The 15,334-nt window shown below is 33.6% G+C and overlaps 1 pseudogene; it reads right to left on the bottom strand.

The window, feature by feature from the left end:
• Positions 1–291: 291 nt before the first annotated feature.
• LOC131653149 (separase-like) lies at positions 292–14,911 on the bottom strand (annotated as a pseudogene).
• Between the last annotated feature and the right edge of the window lie 423 nt (positions 14,912–15,334).

Here is a 15,334-nt window from a genome sequence, read left to right as displayed (position 1 = left end):
CTCAGAATCGACATACTCTCCCAAGGGAAAATCTGTTGCAGGCAGGAGAGATTTGTTATCGAAGTCCTTAATTATTTGATTAAAAACACACAAGGCCGCCAATTAAAACAAAAACATATACAAACACAATCTGATTGTATAAATTTTGAATTAAGGCATATGCATATTGATTATTGAAATATGAAATAAACAACAACTATTGCTCATTTCAACATAGAAGGTTGAAATAAATTTTAAAAAGTATAAGCATTCTATTCTACTGTACCACTAAACGATGTTTATTCCTAATCATTTAAAAAGTAGAATTTATTGCTTCAAACTATTTCAAGACAACACAATAAGAAGAATTACCTGCAATTCAGAATCTAAAACAAGAATTAGAGGCTCTCTTTTCACAGAGTCATCCACTTCCAGCATATTAAAAGCTTCATTTAATAATTTTGGAGCATCCAAGAACGATTTAAAGAATGCCCTCATTTACATTCAACTTGCATTTTGATTTGAAATCACTCATGAGATTTTCAAGCACCGTGTTGAAATTATTGTTGTTTACAACTTCCCCAAGAAGAAAGCATTTCCAGGAACCAAACCACGAACTTTCAAGGTTCCTGGTAAGAAACGACAAATGTACAAGGAGAGATAACAATTAGTTTATATTTTTTGTTGCCAGAATAACAATTAGTTTCTTGAAGGTTAAAACTAATTCAACGCTGTCAATGACGTCATCGTGCATACTGCTGTTTGAAATTTTAAGATTGCTAGTAATGAATGTATAAAGTCCATAGTTGTTCAACTACAGAGAAAGGATAGAAAATATACACTCAAATCAAAGTCCGGTAAATGAAGAAATCGTACAAAATTAGTGTACCTCACAAATGTACCAAGACAACAATCAATGGCACGTCTTTGGTTATACGAAAAAACTTTTTGAGCTTCTGTTCTAATAGGAGTCGTCCCTACCAAGTAATCCTCTTTTAAAATCATTTTGAAGACTGGTGATATTTTATCAACCATTGTAGAATCCCATGGACAATGCCAGACTGTACTAGGATTCTGAAAGAATTGAAATGAGTTTGAATCTGTACTACTCGGATCACCCTCCTCATCTAACAAAGGTGGTAAACAATTACAAGTTACCTTGCCAAACTTTGTGAAGATTATACGAATAAGATTTAATATGATGAACAACTATGTATCAAGAGTAGAGATATGTATACCTGTTAAAACAGAATCCAGAGGCAATAACAGAACAACAGGTTCAGTCTTAAATTTCAGCCGTGAAATCATCATCCACGCTTGAACACGTGCAGAATAAAACAACTCCTTAAGTAAACTAGTATATTCTGGTTCTAGCAAATTTATACCGATGATAGTTGTGAGTGGAAGATCGTCAAAAAACTTCTTCACATATTCTGCAAGATGTTCAGCGGAAAGCAACCCTGCGACACGGAAAAACACATACTACTGAGTATTGTTTCAGATTGTGTTTGAATTGATTCCTTGCCTTATTATATGCAATAAGAACATTTTATTACCTGAGTGAGTCAAATGTGACTTTTCCATTGATTAAAGATGATCCAGTAACATTAGAATCCTGAAATTGAGTAAAAAGTAAGAAATCCAAAGATACATTTACAACAACAATCAAGCCTTATCCCATTAAGTGGGGTCTGTTACATAGATCAAATTATGCCATAATGTTTTATCAAAGCCTTATCCCACAAAGGATACATTTGATTTTCTAAAAAATGAAGGACTGGACAGAGTAAAATATGTGTTGCATGTTTTGTTTTACAAGTGATTAATGAAGAGAATAAAACAAAATATGAAGCATATAATAAATGCCTTTATATTTGTTATTGAAGAGCTGGGCAAATACTTGTCATATGGATACCACCATCCAAAAGTTGAAAATAACCATATTAATACCCTATGAATTTGGCCGATTCTCATTAACATTAAGAGAGAACTAGCAATACTAATCAGCCTCCTACAGTCCCACCCTACACAACCCTAATATTTTCCACTAATTAACAAGCAACAGTGAAATATATGTTGTTACAACACAACTACTTGTATTCTGTTGTTCAACTAGTGTTATCCCTTGGGCTTAAGGTGCATCCTTTATCCTTATACTTCCTTTGTCTCATGAAAAGTGTCTCACTTACACTTTTTTGTCTCAATACAATTTTTTTCAACTACATTCACACTTTATCACGGTTATTGAAGTGCAATTTTCTACTAAAATCCAAGTAGTTCAGACTAATGGGGGAGGTGAGTTTCAGTCCCTTATCACTTTGTTCAACAATATGGGTATTGCCCATAGACTGGCCTGCTCTCACACATCACCAAAATGGCTTGGTGGAGCGAAAGCACAGGCATGTAGTTGAAGCAGGGTGGACTCTACTTGCTCAAGCCAGTCTTCCCCTGAAATTTTGGGAACATGCTTATCTTCCTGCAGCTTATCTCCATATTTTATGCTCTACAATAAGGTCCCTAATTACAAATTCCTCAAGACTTTTGGATGTGCATGCTACCCAAATCTAAGACCTTACTCACCTCACAAGTTCAACTTTCACTTTGAAGAGTGTATTTTCATTAGCTACTCCTCTAACCACAAAGACTATAAATGTCTTGCCCTTAATGGAAGGATTTATATTTCCAAAGATGTGTTATTTAATGTAATGAAGCCATATTTCCCTATCCTCAACTGACTTCATCTCAAATTGTACCTTCTCAACCTATCCCTGCTTACTCCTCACCTTTTCCAGTCACACCTGACCTCTCTCCCCTACCTACTGCTTCTACCTAGCCCTCCTCAAGTTCCTCTGAGGGTCTGTTTGGTTCAAATGAGGGGGAGGGGAGGAGAGGGATTTTAATGGATGGAAGGGAAAGGATTTCGTTTAAAATTATGTTTGGTTCACGAGGGGAGGGGAGGGATTTTAATAATAATTTACAATTTTATCCTTGTAATCTTATATAAGTGATATGATATTCAATTGTAAAAATTTTATAAATATTTTCTTGGAAATAATATTTGTATAACTGAGTGATTAAAAAGTTATAACTTATCGCATAATATTAAAAAAAATTGAGTACACTTGATTCGTATTATAACTCTCGACATAAAATAAACTATGCGTTGATAACAACTTTTGAATATATAAAATAAATTATAATAAAAAACAAAAAATTATAGTAATACTAATTTTTATTAAATAAAAAAATAATAATTTGAAGGTGAAAAATAATTATAATAAGTTGATGGAAGTAATAGAGAAAAAATCACAAAAAGAAAAGTAGGAACATGAAAGAAAATAATATTTTTAAAATAATAAAATAAAACTGAGAATATTTTTAAAATAATAAAATAAAACTGAGGATATTTTAGTAAATAGATTGATTAAATTAATATTAAAACTCAGATCCCCTCCCCTCCCCTCTGAATTCCCCCGATTCGGAGGAACGCAAAAAGTGTCATTTTGAGGGATTTTGCTCCCCTCCTCCCCTCCTAAAAATTGAACCAAACACATTTCATTTTAAATATTCCCTCCCCTCTCCTCCCCTCGCTCTACCTCGAACCAAACACACCCTGAATCCAATCTTTCTCCTTGCTCTCTCTTGACTCATCAAGCATCACCCTTACCTACAAATGCAACTAGTGACAGTTCCTCTTCAACATATTCAGCCCAATCTTATGATTGTTTCTTTCTCCTATGATACTTCTGCTCATCCTGTCCCACTCACTTCTTCATCTACCCCTAACTCATCCTCACCTCATACCCTCTCTCCTAATACCAACATAGAGTCCTCCTCAATACTGAACCCAGAGTTATTAATCCCGAATAGCAGAGCGACCGGTCCCAAAAGTGGGATAGTGGGATAGCGGGATAACTTTTTGTACTAATAATTATATAATAATCGATAAAACATATTTAATATACTTAATGTACTGCATAGTCTATATAAGTAAGTTAGCGTTTATACACTTGACACAATATTGATAAACATTAAGATTTGTCTCAACATAAACAAGGGACTGTACCTTGCATCGCTCAATCAAACGTGAGAGAAGCTGGTTTGTATGATGGGTTCCAATTGTAGCTTGGTGGAAATATGAAGACTAAAAACTTTCATTTGAAGATTTGCTATAAGATGGCACTGGAAATTGCCCACTCAAGGAAGAAACCAAGAACATCAAACTGAGTAATTTAGACACCTGTTGCAGTGTCATTACCAAAACTAAGATCATAAACTGATAGCGGGATAACTTTTTGTACTAATAATTATATAATAATCGATAAAACATATTTCATATATTTAATGTACAGCATAGTCTATATAAGTAAGTTAGCGTTTATACACTTGACACAATATTGATAAACATTAAGATTTGTCTCAACATCAACAAGGGATTGTACCTTGCACCGCTCAATCAAACGTGAGAGAAGCTGGTTTGTATGATGGGTTCCAATTGTAGCTTGGTGAAAGTATGAAGACAAATAACTTTCATTTGAAGATTTGCTATAAGATGGCACTGGAAATTGCCCACTCAAGGAAGAAACCAAGAACATCAAACTGAGTAATTTAGACACCTGATGCAGTGTCATTACCAAAACTAAGATCATTAACTGAAAGAGCCCAAGTGATAAAATAAGACAACATGGACGTGCATAGCATAAAAAAGGATTGTTAAGTAACACACAGTGCATTCGTACATTATATTCGTACATTATAAGACAACATGAGTCTTCAAGTTCATTTCTGACAACAAGTATACAACAACCTGTCATATCAAATTTCTAAGTTATAAATTTTTTAATATCTTTGAATTCTATAAAGTGGATACTTTTTACTTACCACCTATGTGGGTTGCTATATCAGAAACTTCACTTAAACTTTCAATTATAAACAACTTTCAATTATAAACAATGAAGAGGATATATATTTGAGCTTTTTGTACATACAAGATGTGGATTTCAATTAGCATAATAGGAAGTTGTAGAAATCAAAGAGTTACATTCTTTTTTCAGATTTAGTTTTATTTTATTTAGCTTTAAAAATTGTCAAGACAGGTATCAATGTATGAAGTGTTCAAAATTACGAGATTATAGCCTGTTAAAAAATTAAATCAATTGCGCGAAATATTGTCACAATAATAACGTGAAGATAGAGAATACAACCTTTTGAAAAACTATGGGAACCTCACGAGAGAGTACAAAAGCTACTGTCAGCCAAGAAACAATGTCTTCAAACTTGATGTGAGATTGATTATAAAAAAGTTCTTGTAAGGAAAAACCAAAATTTCCCAAGTCTATAAAAGTTAGCTATCAAATTTTATGTTCCAAGAGCAGCAAATATAACAATTTATAAACAAAACTCAAAGGGAGAAACTATTGTAAGAATACAGGAAAGCAAGGATTTCAACAAGAGCATAAGGGATTTGGAAGAGCATAAAAAATTGGATTCAAAAATTAATATTTTCGCAACAACTTTCAGATGCTTTTTTTTTATCGGAATATCATTGGAAAATTGTATGTTAAAAACTGCCAACTTTTATCTATTACAACTTAGATGACACTCCTAGTGAAGCAAACTTGTGACACTCTTGATGACAAACATACAGCTTAAATGCCATATTAGGAAGACGCAAATATTTTCTCAAAGCATGTCAAAAATATAGTTCTACATTGCAAGTTAGTAAGTCATTCATATATTATTGCTGAAATGACAGGTTTTCGATGCCAATGCCTACCTTGAAAATTTGGAAGGATAGCATTTCAAAGAATACCAACATATGCTATAGATAATCTCTGTGCGCTCAATAGTGAATACATCTCCTGGTATCTCCTTAGCAACTAATTTTTCAAACGAATCTACGGGAATTGATGAAAACCTATGGCCGATGGGGATTCCGCCAAACAGAAGCGACATGCTTTTCAAAAGAACTTCCTCTGCTAAATCGATTTGATCAAGAGATGCAAAACACTTCACTGCAGATGAACATTCATATTAGAAAAAGAAAAGGAAAAAGTTTTATTCCATACAGGTATATTTGGACTGATGGTATAAAGTAGAATGGATTAAAATGACATAACATTCATTTTCTTAAATCTAATTATATTCCATTTCATTCCATCTTATACTATCCAATATCAACCAAAACAAACTCAAAAGTGGAATGAGTAAACTTTCAATTAAGCTATTTTAGTGGCAAGCTAGTTAATGAACCAGTGCTTAATCTAGAGAAGTTACATCTAGAGAAGTTACAGCTAATGCTCGAAAACTATGAATGTGGGTTACCACTCTATTCACTAGGTGCAAATGACAACGGAACAATCACGCATTTACATAAGACAAATAAAATGTGAAATGGCAGACATACCTAATTGAGTGAGAAGCCTCATCAAAAGTTTCCTCCGAATAAACTCCCTTTTGAGAATAATAAAATCACGCAACAACCCAGATTTCAAAATTTTAGATGGAAGGTAGTGCCAATGATTCATTTCAGATAAAATGAATAATATTGCTCACCTTGAAGAAATGTCCGGCAAATTAGAAATTTGGCTACCTTCGTCAGTTTCATAGACTTCTAACTTTCTCTTTTTCAAATGTTGGTTCTGCTGTATAGATTGAGATCTGGAACGAGTCACTATTGTTGGTTCCTTTGATATAACCTTGGCAGAAGGTTTAGACTTTCTACTTTGTTTGGATTCAATCTTGGTTACTGGCCCTACTTTAGCAGATCTCATTACATCTTCATTTGCTACATTCTTTATACAACAAGTACAAGTCTTTTCAGCAGCGCATTTTGCATATCTTTCAATTGCATGACCATAGTTTTCATAACCATAGTCTTCACGACCACTCAGAGGGTTTTTCCATTCAGAATGAGTTAATTTACTCAGAGCTGATCTGTACCTTTGTTTTGCCGTCTCTTCAGTATATCCCTCTTCATTAGCTTTAAACAAATCTCCAAGATACCGATGAAGAGTAACTTCGAGTATTAATCTACACTTTGAGCAATAAAATCTGTTGTTATCTTTCAAAATCTGTTAGGCACGATCAAACTCAATTTTTGCCAAATTCCAAAGTCTTCTCCGAAGGTATAGTTTTCCTAGTAATTCAAAACAAAAAATGGCAAATTAATTTTACACTAAAAATAAATAACCAAACCTACCAATACAATGGGGAATAAGGCTACAAGTAACTTACACACCTAAGAAGGAAGAAAAGGCAAACTGTAAACAATGGCAACTGAAGCGAATGGGATATTGCTTCCCCCCGTCAAATATAGGTTTCAACCTCAATGAAATCCCCAATGATTTCATGAATGACTCCTATCTGCATGTATATATGGCATTGAAATGCAGTCCATTAAAAGCTTCTCTACAAATACTATAAGTCCATTAATGATAGGATGACAAAATATAAGCCAAACTTATAGAGTACTTTCAAGGTAACACTGCATAATTTTCCACGGACTCAGATAATTGTCTTTAAAGTCTGATGGCAGAGAATCAAATTGAAAAGCCTCCCTAACAACTGAATTGTCCACTTCAAGCTTATCAACACCATCCATAAAATTCTTCCAAAGATCAACTTTTTTATCATTCTTCGGAAAAATGTGGCTAAATTTCATTTTGAAAAGTTTGTCGTGTAACTTAAAAGCTTTTTTGCCAAAGAAAGAGCCTAATAAGTAATAAGCAAAAAAGACAAGAAAAACTATAAGTCAGGAGACAAGGCAAGGACAACTAAATGTAAAACAAAACAAAATTATGACATCATTGATATGTCATCTGTAAATCCATCACCAGCACTGAAATCTCTCACACGAAAAGCAACACTTATGATCAGTATTCCAATGAGTAAAATCAAAAACATTGCTACTTACCTCTATTAACTTCCCATTAGCGACAAGTCTTTGACACAAAGCACTATAAAGATTTCCAGCAAGAAAAGTGCAATGACTTGGAACAAGATCCTAGGAGAAGATTATCAGAGAATGAAGTAATGAGCTTAGATAAAGTAATGATGTAAATATAATACTAACAATTTGAAATTCCCATAAAAAAAAAAACAAAGATAAAACATGTCTAAGAAGGCCCATACATTTGAAATTAGTTTCATTGCAGCTTCTTGAATTTTGGCAACTTGAATTTTGGCAACTGTGATTTCACCTTGAAAAAAACTACCATGGTCGCCAGAACTCGTATGAGAGCTTGCAGTCAAACAAGAGAAAGTCTGTAGAAAACCCTATTAATGAAGATTGGTTTCCTTTAAGGTTGTCCATCCAAAATTTAATATTAGAAATATTGCTAAACTCATCCAATGAATTTCGGATGAATTTCTCATCCACAGGCAAAACGTAGAGAGCGTGACTTAGCCTCCTAGTTTCCCATAATACAGTCAACCATTCCTACACTAACACACTCTTCAATTTGAAGATCAGGATCAACAGCCGGTATGCGCCATTGAGGAGTTCCATGAAACCCTGAAGAGACGTTGAAACCAAAATATTATCACACCATGTTATGCAAAAACTACATAAACCAATAATACATAAGAAGAAAAAAAGACCCTCGAGTGTACTAAATCTATTATGCTAACGAGTAGAATCATAATTCTGTCAAAAAATGTAAAATATCCTCCCTCTTCAAAATAGGGAGGATATTTTGCATTTTTTGACAGAATTATGATTCTACTCTTTAACATAATATATTTAGTACACTCGAGGGTCTGTTTTTCTTCTTATGTATTATTGGTTTATGTAGTTTTTGCATAAGAAACATGGTGCGACAGTATTTTGGTTTCAACGTCTCTTCAGGGTTTCATGGAACTCCTCAATGGCGCATACCGGCTGTTGATCCTGATCTTCAAATTGAAGAGTGTGTTAGTGGAGGAATGGTTAATTGTATTATGGGAAACTAGGAGCCTAAGTCACGCTCTCTGCGTTTTGCCTGTGGATGAGGAATTCATCCGAAATTCATTGGATGAGTTTAGCAATATTTCTAATATTAAATTTTGGATGGACAGCCTTAAAGGAAACCAATCTTCATTAATAAGGTTTTCTACAGACTTTCTCTTGTTTGACTGCAAGCTCTCATACGAGTTCTGGCGACCATGGTAGCTTTTTTCAAGGAGAAATCACAGTTGCCAAAATTCAAGAAGCTGCAATGAAACTAATTTCAAATGTATGGGCCTTCTTAGACATGTTTTATCTTTGTTTTTTTTTTATGGAAATTTCAAATTGTTAGTATCATATTTACACCATTGTCACTGTTGTCGTGAATTGTCACTGTTGTCACAATTGTCAGTTTTCTTGGTTTTCCTTATATATATATATATATATATATATATATATATATATATATATATATATATATATATATATATATATATATATATATATATATATATATATATATATATATATATATATATATATATATATATATATATATATATATATATATATATATATATATATATATATATATATATATATATATATATATAGTTTTCAGTATCATGTTCTGACAAATTCATGGTATTTATCACTCATCTCCGCATATGCAGTAAGTTCCTAAACAGACGAGGAAAAGATACACAAAGACAAAAAGGTCGAATAAACATCAAAGGAAATTGTGATGAAGTTTCCATTCAAAGGAAATGTCTACAACGTGGCTGAACCTGTTCTATGATTGGGCCAATGTTCCCCTTTGAGAATTTTGTAGAAGATGACAATAGACTGTATAAACAACGAGCCTTCGTAGTTTCACTTTCAGCTACACATTGTACCTACATGTATACAATATAATATAATAATCAATAGGAAGAAGCAAACTTAAAATATAACTGTTAAAAACAAAATTAATGATTTGTAATGCTACCTTCACCCACTGCTTCATCACATGTATAGGAGCTTCAATCTTCTCATTCAGATCTCTAACACTAGACCATTTCTCTAAAGTCTTAATAAATTTCTTCTCTATGTCATCATTTCCGGGTATGAAATTAATCTTTAAATGCCAGGCAGCTTTTGTATCAGCAAGCCTTAGAAACTCTTCCAAAACACCTTCTGACAGTTTATCACCGTGGCATTTAATACAGAGCCATGATACTTTACAGCACAAGCTTACAACCATTGAAACCTGTAGTGATACACCATACAAAAACAAAAGTAACTTGGAAAAATATACTAAATTCTTAATACATACTTTTAGCCACAACTTACTCACAATGTCATTGTACAACCACAATCTAAAAATACTTGAACTTATTTAATTTTACAAAGTCATAATCAATAGAAACAACACGGCAGTCTTGAAGGAGTGGAGGTGTTTTACTCATAGTTTAAGCACTCTTACTTTTATGCACACTGTTGGAGAATCCGTGATTCTCTCTTTTTAATAGTGCATATTTTCTGTTTTATTTCATAATATGTTGTTTCTATTTCCTAAAATTTCTTCTTGATTCAAGGGAGAATACAATTAAATAATTTCATTTCTAACTGTTTCTGTTATAATTGGTAAAGTTAGTTACAGTGAGGTGGCACCTTGTTACTTATAGAGGTAACAAGGTGACCTGCTACCCTAGGTCATAAACTGACAGTTGTCAATCATTGCAGCTGATACTACCTACACTAATAACCATACTTTAGCTGAAGAAAAAACATAACAGAATGGTATACCTCTTTGAGTCTCCCATTTTTGTTTAAAGAACTAGCAAGGTCGGAGAGAGAATTAGTCATTAATTTTAACATCTGCACCGTTGGAATCTTAATCATACATACATATATGAACCCGTCAAATCATATACTTCATGTATTCCATGTCTATGTCATATCCGTAGATCGAAAGTGTCTCACATGCCAACTGCGAATCATCATTTGCAAAATCCTGTGTGTTGTCCATTGATATTGGTTTTAAATCTCTCTCTTCAGTTTTTAACAACAGAAGAGAACCAGGGTGTGCCATGTTTTGCATAAAACAGCAAGTATGCCTGTTGAGCCAGGACAACTTCTTCAGGAACACTGATAACCTGAAAAGGAATTAACATTTTAACTAATAATTCACATTTGAACTAATTAATTCTAACAAAACTACTTTAAACATTCAATAATTAGGCACAATCTATCTGTAAAATAAACTACACTTGTCTCAATAGTCTGGCATGTGTTGTAAGAGTGTCAAACAGGTGTCAAACACCGATTTAAAGAATGTCAAAGCAAAGAATTGTCTGATTTTTCCGACACGGGTCGTAAAAGTGTCGGACACCGCGACACGCCAACTCCTAAGGTGTCCGTGCTTCATAGCCTACAACTTTTCAAAAATCACTTGTTCTAATTAAACAATGTTAGAGCCAGTGAGTGAATCATATAATGACTCATTTTATTTTCAAATAGAAACCATATAAATATGTAAAATGGCAAAAGATATACTATACTATAAGTAGAAGTTTCCATTGATAGTACCTTAGAGTCATCCATCAATTGCAACCTAATGTAAATGATTTTGAGGTCTGTTCAACTATATCACAACTACAAACTCATTTGCAACATTCTCAATTTTCTCCTATTTTGTTGCAGTATAAATGTTTGGAGTGTAACCGTAGCTGAACCACAATTTAAAACCATAATCGGAATACAATTGAAATACCCATGAAAAACTTGAAAAAAAATGTAGGAAGCACTAAAATGAAATCTAAACTTACAGCATGCAATCCTTTTTCATGCCCAAAAAATGTATTGGAAGAAGATTTTACATACTTCAACATTGGGGAAAGATTGAATAAAAAAGCTCATTGAATTTGAAAGATATGGAGGGCTAAAGTTGAGGATTCAAAGTTGTAAATTATCTTTGGGGCACGAGCTTACAAGGAAACATATTATTTTGAAAGAATACCTTGCTCTTTTTAACTATAATACTAGTAACAATAATAACATATGATTATGATGATTATAAACTTCTGTCTTGAAGAATACCTTGCTCTTAGAATCACGATAGTAAAAGTAGAATTAAAACCTTTGCCACAAATTTTAAAAAGAGATCCTACAATTGTGATTTCAACTGCAGCATCACAATTTTAAGTTATCTGCAGTTATAGCAAGTAATGGTATGTTCAGATCCACATTGACACATCAAACTTCATGTCCCGGTGTATATTGAAGGTGAATATCACGAAAATACAATGTTAAGCTTGTCGGCAGCCATGCTATTTCATGGCAATTTCACAAAAACTCAACATTAATTTAAACTTGCATTCAACATATATATACACAGTGAGATTTGACGTGTCAGTGCAGACCCATGCATACCGTCCATTATCCATAGATTTTTCAGTATCAAAGGTTTTAGTTTCAACTTTTCACCTTAACCTCATTACAAGGAGTACTTAGTTAAGACTACTATATGACTTTCATTAATCTGTACCAGAATCATTTCATCAACCCAAACAATTTTTATGTATTGATACATAACAATTTTTACATGAAAGGGAATCAATAACAAACAACTCTTATGCAAACAGGTCAAGGGAGATATGCAACAATTTTTACATGAAGGGAAACTTAAAAGTTAAAACCACCAACCATACTAGTTTCTAATCTCATTGCGGAATCCTTGGAATCCTTATCATCTGCACCGGCCAATTTTTACATCTGCACCCTTGGAATCTTAATCATACAACCCGTCAAATCACAAACTTCATGTATTCCATGTCTATGTCATCATTTGCAAAATCTTGTGTGTTGTCCATAGATTTTGGTTTTAAATCTCTCTCTTCAGTTTTAACAACAGAAGAGAACCAGGGTGTGCCATGTTTTGCATAAAACAGCAAGTATGCCTGTTGAGCCAGGACAACTTCTTCAGAAACACTGATAACCTGAAAAGGAATTAACTTTTTAACTAATAATTCACATTTGAACTAATTAATTCTAACAAAACTACTTTAAACATTCAATAATTAGGCACAATCTATCTGCAAAATAAACTACACTTGTCTCAATAGTCTGGCATGTGATGTAAGAGGTGTCAAACAGGTGTCAAACACCGATTTAAAGAATGTCAAAGCAAAGAATTGTCTGATTTTTCCGACGCGGGTCGTACAAGTGTCGGACACCGCGACACGCCTACTCCTAGAGGTGCCCGTGCTTCAAACAGTGAGTGAATCATATAATGACTCATTTTATTTTCAAACAGAAACCATATAAATATGTAAAACGGCGAAAGGTATACTATACTATAAGAAGAAGTTTCCATTGATACTACCACAGAGTCATCCATCAAATGCCATGTGTTTTCATCAGAACGCACATAGCTAAAGTAATGCCCTGATTTAATTGTGGATCCGCTATACACCACAACTGCATAGAGATCATACATCAAAGTAGCCTGTTACATAAAAACGAGTCAGAAAAATATCGAATTTGCCTGTTGCATAGATTATTTTGATCTTTTGGAAAGGCATCTTTAAGTTTATCCAAGGCGCATATCATAAACTTGTGTGCGTCATTCTGGTTAAACTGTCTAAAAGCGGCTGAAAAATCTATTACCACAGATGTCATGGATCACAATTCATGACACAACAAAATTTGTAAGTATTAGCTGTTGAAATTATAAAATATTGGAATTAAAAATCTGTATTTAGGAGTCAATACATGTATCTAGGAATTGGCAACATCCTTGTAAATTGTATTTACTCTCGAGTGTGTACATAATTAGATTACTTGAGTGCATTTACACACTAAAGCATTTCACCAAATATTCAGTTTTCCACATTAGCCATTAGTTGGAAGGCCCTCAGTAGATCACTTCATGGGTGTGTAGGACATGTTGACGTTTCAGATGAGAAAAGAACCAAACTAGATGCAGAAATGATCTCATAACCTATACTGATAGTGACTATGCAGAAATGATCTCATAACCTATACTGATAGTGACTATGCAGATGATAACAGCAAGAGCAGATCAGGTCTAACGCAGATGATAATCTTCACACTAAATAATGCTAAATAGAAGAAGTTTTGCAATTAACAACCATAACAAAAAAAAGGATACACTTCAAATTTTGAAAAAACCTCCTAGGATAAATTGTTTTTCGAGAGAGGTCTAACGCTCGGTCATTATGCTCACGGAAAGCACAAATAACGCAGAAACCACTCACATGACCTGAAAACAAAAATCCTTGTTAAAATAAATCAAAATCTTCAAAATTACAAAAAATAAGAAAAATATTGTACATGGAGTATCATGACTCGAGTAACGAAGACCAAGAAACAATTGTCCCGTTTGTGTTAAGCACTGAAGAATCGCAGCCATAAAACAAGTTTGCGCCAGGTTCTCAATTCCAGCGCCCTTCAAAACAAATTACATTCAGATCTTCCTAATTAATGACAATAATTACCAATTAATAATAATAATGACTACGCGTACCACTAATCTCGAATAAGGCGACGGAATTACGATGTCAGTAATAGGATCCGCAGTCCATTTGTTAACCACGGGACCGGAGATTCTCTGATCAACATTGCTCATATCTGGAGGAGGAGTCCATTCGTCAACAGCGGGAGCGGAGATTCTCTCATCAACATTGCTTATATCTGGAGGAGGAGTCCATTTGTCAAAACAAAAACGGGTCACTTCAAGCACGGGCTCGATTTCATCGATTTCATATTTATATTTCAAGCGCGGCGGTCGAAGAATGCGACAGATTAGTCCATGCAGATCGTTGGACAAATCCTCCATGTAAGCCTCTGTAGATGGCGGCGTCGGAGGCGGCAGCGGCGGCGGAGTTCTACCACCGTGATGTTTCCGTTTGGGATTTCGTTCGGGAAAGTAGGGTTTCTCTCGCCTAGCATTGTTGTTGTTAGTTGTTGAGAAATGAGAATGCCACAATGGAGAAATGCACATAAAACGTTTTTCTTAAGCTAAGTTTTTAACTTTATTTAATTAAAAATTCAAAAATAAAATAGAGGTTAATGTGTGAAATAACTTTACACTGGTCCCTCTATTGTCATATAATATACGTAAAATTAATATTAAAAATAATAGTATGATGTAGTGGGGTATATCATATAATAGATTTAAAATTAATATTAAAAATAATAGTACGATATAGTGGGATATATGGTGGTGATTGGTTAATAATGTAAAAATATTTTATATAAAATTAGACACTAACAAATTTTTTAATATTAATCATTAACATGATTCGGAAAATTTACTACTTCGTTTTGTTAAAAAAGATGGAGATGGTGACTTTGAGGGTGAAGTGAACTCTCACCATCAGGACGAAGGTTTTGATGATAAAATGTTGGATTTTGACAATGAAC

This window comes from Vicia villosa, linkage group LG2, assembly GCF_029867415.1.
Source record: "Vicia villosa cultivar HV-30 ecotype Madison, WI linkage group LG2, Vvil1.0, whole genome shotgun sequence".
NCBI lineage: Eukaryota > Viridiplantae > Streptophyta > Magnoliopsida > Fabales > Fabaceae > Vicia > Vicia villosa.
Note: the sequence above shows the minus strand (reverse complement) of the source record. Positions and strands in the feature narration are given on the sequence as shown.